Source organism: Pholcus phalangioides, unplaced genomic scaffold, assembly GCF_987345545.1.
Source record: "Pholcus phalangioides strain wild (caught in Gottingen) unplaced genomic scaffold, Ppha-v1.0 ptg000003l_1, whole genome shotgun sequence".
Lineage (NCBI taxonomy): Eukaryota > Metazoa > Arthropoda > Arachnida > Araneae > Pholcidae > Pholcus > Pholcus phalangioides.
Genome location: NW_028301596.1, coordinates 9,780,282 through 9,789,821, shown reverse-complemented (window position 1 = coordinate 9,789,821; position 9,540 = coordinate 9,780,282). Strand labels below are relative to the sequence as shown.

The 9,540-nt window shown below is 37.8% G+C and overlaps 1 non-coding gene across 1 annotated transcript; it reads left to right on the top strand.

Moving 5' to 3' along the window:
• The first annotated feature begins 6,439 nt into the window (after positions 1-6,439).
• TRNAT-GGU (transfer RNA threonine (anticodon GGU)) lies at positions 6,440-6,513 on the top strand. Its single transcript has one exon. It is a non-coding gene; the product is annotated as a tRNA-Thr (tRNA).
• The last annotated feature ends 3,027 nt before the right edge of the window (positions 6,514-9,540 follow it).

Genomic DNA, 9,540 nt, shown 5'->3' with positions numbered 1-9,540 from the left:
AATTTCATCCTTTCTACATCCCTTGTCGTAAGTCCATAATAAGTTTTGTCCATTTGTAAACAATAAACACATTAACAAAAACAAATAAAGTAGTGAGATAGAACCGCTCACAACCCCGGATTGATTCAAAGCATTTTACTTCCGTTACCTCAAATGAGGCAGGGTTGTGTCGGAGAAAGTCGGCAAAGATTTATAGCAGTGGTCCCCTTTCCCAGTGCTCGCACGCATCCAATCACCCGCGTCGTTCTCCCCATGAAGACAGCTATCAAGTCGATCTAACGTACATCCATTTCACTAAAAATGTATAGCTGAACCCAAACCAGATAGAAAAAGTTGGCATGTTGAAATTGGAGAGAAATGGTCTCTATATAAATACACAACATATACAAAATATATACAGGTCTTCCACTGTGACAGGAAACCAGGAAACAGAGCCTCTGTCCATAGTGCTGAGCAGTTTTGCTTCCTTTTCCTTTTATGGAATACACAATATACATATGAAAAACACCTCCACTGCGACGGGAGTAATCAAACACAACCTCTTTTCACAGTACTGTGCATTTACATTTGAAATACTTACATATATTATTTACATTATATAAATTTTATTTTTTATATATATATATGGTGGAGGGGAGAAACACATCCAACTGAGCAACACATGGGTCGCTAGGTAGAATCGGGGACATGTACGTACCATAATGGACCCATAAAGGACATCTATTTACAAAAAAAAAAAAAAATTAGGTTTTGGATACCACTAGAACGTGCATATTAAGCTATGCAAATATTGTTACTACAATATTCCTACGAAAACATACAGTTGAGCATACAAATATTTCCATTATGATGCCAATGCAATTGATAATACGAAATTTCTATCAACGCATTATAATTAGGAATACCAAAGAATATTACTAGGAAGGCAAAATAACAAAAGCCCTGTTACCTATGCATCCTGTGTATATTACCTCGACTCTTAATCTCTTTTTTTTTTTCCGTTTAATTTTATGTTGCACATTCTAATAACAATTCGCAATATTATAACGAATAATTTTTTTCCCCTTTAAAATTAACGTAAGCGCCTCAAGATGTAAAATTTCGTACTGATAAACATAAGCGTAATTAAATGAAATTTGATAAATATTTAAAAAAATTTAATATAAATTTTTAGAGAAAAAAAAAAGTAATTAAGTAAATAAATATATACAGTGCTACCGTATTCAAATTAATCGGCAATGAAAACTTTTAAAATTAATTACGTTTTTTGAACAAGAATTCATTAATTATAACCATTGAATCTCACTTTTAGTGGTTTTCAACATTAGTAAAATTTACGTTGGATAAAATTACGTTGAATAATGAAATAAAAGTATGTTGTCATTTAATAAAACACTACGGATTAGAAAAACTAACTTTTTTTTATAAATGGTATTCCATAATGAAGTTTTTATACGTCATTCTTCAAAAACGAATTTATATTTCTCACTGAAAAAAATGAATTAATCTCTTCAGACAGCCTTCGAAGGAAAAGCCAACGGATTGCTAATTCTATTTTTGAGTCGATCTAATTTTAGTTTCTATTTTAATTATTATTTAATTTTTCCAAAAAAAAATATGCCTTTTTAATCCGGATAGAATAATTTTTTTGCGTTTTTTTCCCCCTTTAGATTTCTATATTGTAATTTAATCGGCTTTTGAACTGAAAGTATTTACTTATTTTTCAGTGCTAAAAAATTACTAATTTTTTTTTTAAATGACAAGATTGGATGTCCTACATATAGTCTTACATAGCCCAGGGCCATATAACAACGGCTGTCTCACGAGGCTCTGGAGTAGGTACCAGCTGACGTCACGTGTGACTTCATTCTCCTACAAACGGAATGCACCAGCACCTCCTAGAGCTAGAAGGCTTCCACAGTCTGCTTGTGACATCAGTAAGTAGTCCATTTTCCCCTCAGAATATTCATGGAAAAAAATTCCCTGCTCGTGCCAGTATCACCGTTGTGAGGAAAAGAAATGATCGGGCTCAGAATTGGCGATTTCTATGCCTCACATCCAATCACTATGCGGTATTTGTGAGCCAATCAGGAAGATTCTACGCCAAAATAAGAAGAAACGAAATAGGATGCTGTGTTTCAAAATGTGGCGAACTTGCTAAGTAGTCTGAATGACGTTTATGGCAAACGCTGCAGAGGGCTTCTGTCTCTAGGAGGTGCTGGCTGGAGTAGGGACCAGCTGACGTCACGTGTGACGTCATTCTCCCACAAACGGGGTGCACCCACTTTGCTGCCTTGTCAGTTACGATAGTTTGCAAAATCGCTGTACTGCCCATTTTATTGAATTCTTTCCAAAATGATCTTTTCGATTATTTTCATTACTGTCTGTTTGTTTATTGGCTTGCTTCATTCAACCATTTAAACACTTAAAATAATGAATTATGCAATTGCTTATGATCTAACTTTCAGTAGCAATATATTTCTCTGATGTAGTTGAGTTCAATCACGTACGTTAGTCGATTTTCATTGGGTTGATTGAAAGCCAATGCGAGACAGATAATTTCAATTGTTTTTTTTGAGTTTTATAAAATTGCAATTATATTTTTGTCTTCCCTTCAATTAGGTGTAGTTTGAAGAAGTGTGTGTTGATTTCGTTATTACCAATGCAACTATAACAGCGAAACATGGGAATCCAGTGACGTCGGAGCCGGGCGTGTTGTGGGTTGCTCGAGCACACCCACGGTAATTCATAGTATAGGTCTGAGCACCCAATTAAATTGATTCAGAAACCAAAATTTTCCACGTAAAGATCAAAACGAACACCTACAAATTCCAAACACTTCAAACACCCTATGGGTAGCAAATGTAAAAAAAAAAATTGCTAATATACAATGTTTGAAGTTATAGCTATTATTTCTTTAATGCTAATATCAAGAGACATCATGAATCACCGACTATATTGCTTGGATTTAATCAACTTCTTAGATTATGGATTGTAAAAAAAAAGATGAAAAATAATACTTGGGACCAACAACATAAACGAGAAGTCTCTCACAATCGCATGCTGATGTCATCTGCTACAAAAAAAAAGTACCAGAATCGTGACGTCACTTCACCTCCGAGATCACGGCAACTGAGCCAATGCGGCAAGCGCAACATCAAAGAGGTAAAACAGCCCTTTTATTATATAGGCAACACTATCTATATCAGAAGGCCTCCGCGCGAAACTCGTGACGTCACTGACGAAGGTCTTCTCACTATAGCCATTGGATATGGCGGATGCATGTGCCATTTTTATCCTTTTTTATGGTATATCCAATGTCTATAGGTAAGATGAACTTCTTCAGTGACGTCACGAGCTTCGCGCGGAGGCCTTCTGTTATAGATGGTGTTGATATAGCCCTATAAGCTGCCTCTTCATCTCTTATTTATACCATTTAAATGTATGTTACATATGGATCAGCAATATAATAGCAACTGAATACTTTTGAACAAAACTAAAATAAGCATCGCATCAAATCACAGAATTGAATCACAACTAATTTTTTTTAAATTTTCTTGTAAGAAATACAAATTGATAAATAAATTAATTCAGAAAAATTGAAAAAAAAAATTTATGTTATAAATTTTTACAGAAAAGTAACTGGAAAAACGGGGAAAAAAACCATGAAATGACCCAAAAAAGAAATATTTCCTGAAATTCTAAAAAAAAAATTATAAAATACTTTGGACTCGGCAGGTAGGTACTTACATCTCTGTTAGAGGAGTTGATATTTTCATCGGGAAAAACATTTGCGTCACTAACAGACGGCCAGAAAGGATTTTTCTTTCATGAACCGTCTATTGTTGAACGTGTGATAAATAACAAGTACTTCGCTTTTTGAGACCATACCTATAGATACTGAAGTGGTACAGTACAAAAAGTGCTTCGAAAAATAATGATAGAGATACACGAGAGGGTTATACTTACCTCATCATTTTTCGCTGTGATCCGCCTACTTCTTTTGGCAAATAATGAAAAATAGGGAGGCCATCGTTGAGTGGCCGGATATATACGTCCGAAGCTCTCTACATCAAATCGAGCACAAAAGAAAAAAATTCGGAGTTTTTAAGAGCAGAAAATATCTCGTTTATGATCTTTATTTCCAAGAAAAAACCCCTTTGTATCGGAAGAATAATTTGTATAATTAATTTTAGAATATGCATATTCTCATTGCTTGTCAGTGATTATAAATACAAATCACACCATGTAACACAATTTTTGTTCCTGTTTAGCCAGCCTAATTTCTCAGTGACGTCCGACTAAATAATGTGTTGGAAAAAAGTTTTAGGACGACCGAAAAAGCCGCTGTACTTCGCAAACTCGTGCTTGTAAGCTTGAAAAGTTCTGGACAGTGCCAGTTTCAACAGGACAATGCTTCTGTACAAGTTTCAGAGTCTACGAAGTCTTGGTTTGAAGTCAGTTCGGCAGAGCCCACACCCTCTTTAGCAGAAAGCCTCCGCGCGAGAAGCTTGCGAAGTCACTGCAGTCGTCCATTTCACCTACAGTCATTGAATTTACTGCAAAAAAGGTAAAGATTTCGCATGCGTCGGACTGCTATATCCAATGGCTAAAGGTGAAATGGACGACTTCGGTGACGTCAAAACTTCGCGCGAAGCCTTTCTGCTATAGAAGGTGTTGGCTTATAGAGCTCGTTGATTGCCCAGCCAGACGTCCTGAACCCTGTAGACAACTTGTGGGGGGTTTTGGCACGAGAAGTGTATAGAAATGGTACGCAGTGCAAAAATAAACGTGACCTTACGGAAAAAATCACGAAGCAGGACGTTTGGACACAGCTCATTGGACGCGAGAAACTTGGACTTGTGCCGTTTGGATGCCGGTCAATTTATATATTTAATGTGCATATTATTTGATAGTAATTTTACGATTATTAAAATATGGTTGTAATATTGAACCTATCACATATTGACTCTCTCTACGTCTTATTTATTTGTTTATTCTAAATATGTGAATAGTTTTAATGAAACGTTTTTCAGATGACCAATCCAAACCTGAACACTTTTTTTTGGCAACAGATTGAAATTTGATTTCTATCGCCCTTACAGGAATCAGCGATCAAGAATTTTTCGAAGATCCCTGGTAAATGCTAGTAGTTATGATAATCATCTGGTATTACGATGGAAGCACGATCGGTTGGCTGCGCTCAAGTGATCTTGAAATGTTCTGCGGGTCATTTAAATCATGTGGAACTGCACCGCGGGCCACTTAAGTCCCCTAAAAGGTTGTCGCGGGTCGCTCAACTGATCTTGAAATGTGCTGGGGACCATTCGAGGCACGTAAAAATGTGGCGTGGGACGCTTGAGTGATCCTTAACTGTACCGCGGGTAACTTAAGTGGCTTGGAACGGCTTCACGGGCAGTTTAAATATTCTGGAACTTTGTTGTTGGTCATTCAAGTGAACTGAAAATGTTCCGAGGGTCACTCAAATGATGTAGAAATGTGCCGCTTAGTTCATTTTTACAAGATTGGGTTTGAGGTCGCGGGCCACGTCCAATGACTGAGAGTGCCCCTGGCCGTAGGTCGATCATTTATGCTCTAAAAAGGCTTCCTAGATAATCCCGAGGCCAACCGCATCTTGAGCTTGTGGAAAAACATACAAAAAGTCTATACAAAACTTGAATGCCATACATCACATTCTCCACACTCATATCGACAAATTCAAAGAAAGCACGAGTGCTTTTACAGAAGAGCACCTTCATCAAGCAAATCTCGACCAACAGCATCTACATAAGGAAAACAAAACGAGAGAAAATACGACAGAGATTGGGGACAAGAAACGTGGTAATGAAAGTATATAGGAGAACGAATGTGAGGAAAGTGAAGTATTTTTTTAAAATTTAAACTTTTAATTTTACTCTAGTTTTCTTTTCTGAGAAACGTTTAGATACGCGACAAAAAATTCTGAAAAATATTTGCCGTTTTTTAATATGCTTCATAAGTGTGAAATATCTTTTCCCGTCAATTACACTACTCCAGTCACAAAATCAGCCAATGTTTAATAACTAATTTACATACATGATCCGCAAAACAAAGTTTGAGAGAAATATAATAATTATTTTCACAATTATTCAGGCTAAGCAAACAATAGAAATAACTAGAGAAATAATAGCTAATAATAGCTAAATAATAACTAGAAATAATAAGAGGGCCTGGGTTCGAGTCCCGGCGGAGACGTGATGACTTTTCTTTCCGAGCTCACCTCAGCATAATATCCGGAAAATAACTGTTTCCTTGATATCTCTGCCTGAGAAAAAAGCCATCTATATCTCTCTAAACCGTCCCACCCGGGGGCCATTTCCTGAAGTTAAGAGAGGCTACTAATGCCTCTACTTCAGCGCCTCACGACACAGTGCGTGAAATTAGGAAGGCAGATTCATGTGTCTCCAGTGGTGTAGATGGTAGCATGCTTGCCCGGTATGCAAGAGGGCCTGGGTTCGAGTCCCGGCGGAGACGTGATGACTTTTCTTTCCGAGCTCACCTCAGCATAATATCCGGAAAATAACTGTTTCCTTGAATAGAAATAACTACTTATTCCCAGGAAACAAAAAGAAAAAACATTTTTATTTTTGTTATATAGTGTGATAAGCAAGATTACTTAACATTACATTCGCTGTGAAAACCATCGCTTATTGACATTTTATCCGAGGTGTCGCGGTAACCGAATTCCACTGACAGCATAATTTAGATTTAGAAGGCCAGATCACATAAACCTGCAATTATTTATGGTGACGTGAGACCGATTAGAGACCATTTCAACGGAGAAACGGACCAATAAGACAAAACCGTAGGGAGAAACGGTGAAATAGTGATCTCTACATAGAAATTGTTAGCCCAACTTCCTAAAAATGTTATGTCCGAGGTCTCTCATTGCGTGTTCGTCGACATTTAGCAAAGTCTATATTACCTTCATTCTTTAAAAGAATCGGCCGTTAGCAACGTTTTACCCTATGCGTCGTAGTATAATCGAATTTGACTAATAGTGAGTATGATTTCACAATTTAGAAAGCCAGATGATATTAATCTATAATTCTTATGAAGTTATAAAAACTATTATAGGCAATTTCAGCGTAAAAATGGACCTATAAGACAAAATCGTAGAAAAATTCAGGTTTTCAGCATTATCTGCCGTTATAGCTTGAATTTCACTTACCGATGATGTTTAGCCACTTGACGATCACGGAAGAAATATTTCGTCCAGACACACCAGTGGAATAAATTCAATCCATTTCGTGGTATTTTCTTTCCTCTCTCCTCATCATCGCGTAGCTTTGTTGCAACCATGTGAAGTGAAGTTTTTTTTTTTACTCCCCGTGTTTTTATATACTCCTGTTAGTGATCCCCCCCCCACATATAATACAATATTTCTACTATATACGTATAAGAGCGAAAGAAAACACGTAGGGTGAGGGTGAAAAGAAAAATATACTATATATACCCATTCTCCTATCTACTTATCTATTAAACTGCTTTCCTTTCACTTATTTCTTCCCCTCCTTTTGGTCTCTATTTTTTTTTTCTTTATCCTTTTCTCGTTTCCTAACGTGCGGTTAGGGTAGGACGAGGTTACCAGATTTATCAGCGATTCGTCGAATTGAGATCAACCAAATTTGTCACCAAAAGCTTGTAAACGAGGGGGGGGGGGTTGATGCATTATACGAGAGGAGGTGATGGCTTCGGTTTTTTTTTACTTTTATGACAACAGCGCCAGCTGGAGGCTCAAGTTAAGTCATGTGAAGCATGTTAGATACCCATTATGCTAAATTTGTACTTAGGATATTGACTCTCGAGATTTATCGCCGGAGCGTCTCTGATAGACTGATTTTAAGGGACATCTTTTCCATAGTACCTGAAAAAAGAATAACGGGTGCCAAAGAGACTTCCTCTCAGACTCGGCTCCCAGCCACGACCTAACGCCCAGCCAACCTCCCGAACTCTTCAACTAATACAGTTACGTCTCCTGCTTTTATTTGCTTTTCAACAATGGTATCGCATCTCTTCACAACGATGGACGTTTGTTCGATGATGCAGTCGATTCATTTCTTTGTTGTTGCTCCAACAGAAGCGGCTGCTCTACGAAAAAAAACTATGTTGTTTTGTCAACATGTTGAATAGCAATTTTATGTTTTAAACTTCGTTTGTGAATTCGGGAGTGTGATTAAATTTTGTTATGTTGGAGGTCAAGATGCCTGGAAACTAGGATTATGAGAGTTGTAAGGAAGTATGTGTTTTTTCAAAAATGTCATGAGACGAATGGTAGAGAGAGATCTTCTTTCCAGAATGGCAAGTTATTGATCACCGCTCTTTTCTGCTGATTGCTGAAACTAGCCATCCATCCTACAATCAATGATGGAAATTACGATAATTGACATAACCCCACGCTTTATGTGTTCGATAATAGCGCGGTCTAAGCGGTTCACCACTTCCAACTCACCCGAGCCAACAAGCCAACGAGGGAAGACGCGTGGTCCAGGACCTGGCCTGACCACGGCGGAGGGCTCACCCGAGCCAACAAACCAATGAGGGGAAAACGTGGTTCAGGACCTGGCGCTTGGCCACAGAGAAAAACAAGGGGCTCAGGCTCAGTGAAGCTGAGGGGGACATCAGAGGAGCTCATCGGAATAAATTGTATATTGTATAATAGAAATATTTAAATCTGTATATACTTTTTTTTTTTAATAATGTGTTTTTATATTCAATGTTCATGTATTTTATATTTTTATATGCATAATGAAGCACCCGACATCGCCCAGCCCCCTCATCCGGGCAATGGCTAAAATTGACAATGGTCGATAGAGCCTGGGCGGTGCACGGAATGCAATGAAATGGTTCACCACTTCGTTACAACCATGCATTGCACGGCTAAAACCGCATGTTCAGATGTGTTCTGTCGCTCGTTTCTCGCATGAGTTCTGAGAATCACATTGTACATAAATTTTTAAATTAACGTCACATTTAACATATTCACAATATCATTATTTGATATGTTTTTTTAATTGGGTAAATGCTGTCAAATATCAGTATAAGGGGTCATTAAAATATTATGTCAGCATCGGGGGGGGGAGGGGGTAGGGGGTTTCGGGTTTGCTGACTTTTGATGACAAGGGGGGCTCTGTATGATGCTTTCGCCAACAACCATCAAAATGTTTTTTTGATCATCGGTGCTGGGACATGCTCCCCCTCGCGTAAGTCTATGATCCAAGTATGCGTTAAGAGGTGGGGTCTGCATGTAATTGTCTAATATGCGTTAAGAGATAGGCTGACGATAAGAGGAGGGTCAGAATTTTGCTAAATTTTGCTGACGGGGAGGGGGGGGGGCATCAAACATGGCTAAAACTCTGCTGACGTAATACTTGAACGGCCCCTAACCTGGTATATTCATACTCTCCTCAGAGTCAAATGATATACAAACTTTTTCGCGCACACATCCTCTCTAATATTAACATTCATATAAATATGCGCGTACTTTTTTTTTTTTGTCCA